We start from the raw sequence: 1390 nt of genomic DNA, 5'->3' as shown, positions 1-1390 counted from the left end.
CAACATGACTTAAAAACCCTTATCTGTGCTTTTCCATTAGGTTTTTTTTTCTCAGGTCTCCCCCAAAAACTCTGAGCTAACTTCAGACTGAGTCCTGATAAAGAAAACTAAACATATTACACACATGTCTTTGCACTAGCCTCCTGTATGTCATGCAATAATAGAGTGAAGTACTGCTGCTGTATTTCCCCATATGACCAACATCAACACTTTTCCAGCATCACCAGCAGAGGTCTCAGTTGGAAAAGGAAACTCTTAATGTCCTTGCTCTGTTTTCTGGATGACTGCTCTCTACTCTATAGTGTAGCCTACGTGTATACATCTACCTACAGAGCAGATGACGCAGCAATGAATCAAATCAAAGGAATACAGACCTGATCTTCATTAGTCTACTTGTTGTTCCTGCATTCATTGAAACTAAACTCTATGTGCAATGTATTTGTTTGTGAGTGTGAACTGTGTGTGAAATGTTTGAAAGGTGAGTAGTTCAGTTTAACATCCCACTGGTGAGCATAAATATGTATGAGAATTCATTAGTGTGACTCTGAAATGCTTTATGCACCCAAACAGAAAACATACAGTGTGCAATGCTGCAGCACTGGACATATGGCAAAGATCCAAAGGGGTGTATGTTACCACATGTTCCTTCCTTATAGATTCACCTCATGAAAGTGGACAGTGGGAAAGAAGTGAGATTAAAATGAAGATGGAGTCAGTATGAAATGTTTTACCCAGTAAAAAACTCTAAAGGGGTCAGTTTACTAAGAGGTTTGTCTTAAATTGAATAGCCACACATAGTTTGTTAGATTTATTTATTTATGATCAGGTGATGGGATATTTACCTCGAATTTTTGTTGCCACCCCAAAACAAGTTTTTGGAAAAACATTTACTGCTCATTTTTTTCAATGCATTATGAGCAAAATTACATGAATTATATCCATTGTATGCTGGAAGCAGAAATCAAACATATAGGTTTCTTAAAAGTTGACTTGGATAAATAAAACTTGGACTTGGTTTCACTGCATTTCCATCACAGTCTTTCTTTCGAACTGCATTGCAGATTTTAAAACAGATCTTGTAGATCATTACTCTAAAATAGGCCAAAGAAGCTGTGTTTCACATACATAACAAATGACAAAAAAACGTTAAAGAAAGCAACATGTAAATTACATTACAAAAAAACAAAAAAAACTGCATGAGTATATTCAAGGTAAAAATTTTTAAAATGATGGTTAAAAATTTGAATGTATGGGGTCATCCTGGTAATCAAAGATGCATATTGTGTGACCTTAAAATCCCAGGTTTGAATTTAGCTCAGTTTGCCCCAAAATACTTCAAAAAGTCAACTCATATCAAGGTACAGCAATGCAAAGTAGACTTTATAGGGAA

This window comes from Scomber scombrus, chromosome 20 (genome assembly GCF_963691925.1).
Source record: "Scomber scombrus chromosome 20, fScoSco1.1, whole genome shotgun sequence".
Taxonomy (NCBI): Eukaryota; Metazoa; Chordata; class Actinopteri; order Scombriformes; family Scombridae; genus Scomber; species Scomber scombrus.
Note: the sequence above shows the minus strand (reverse complement) of the source record.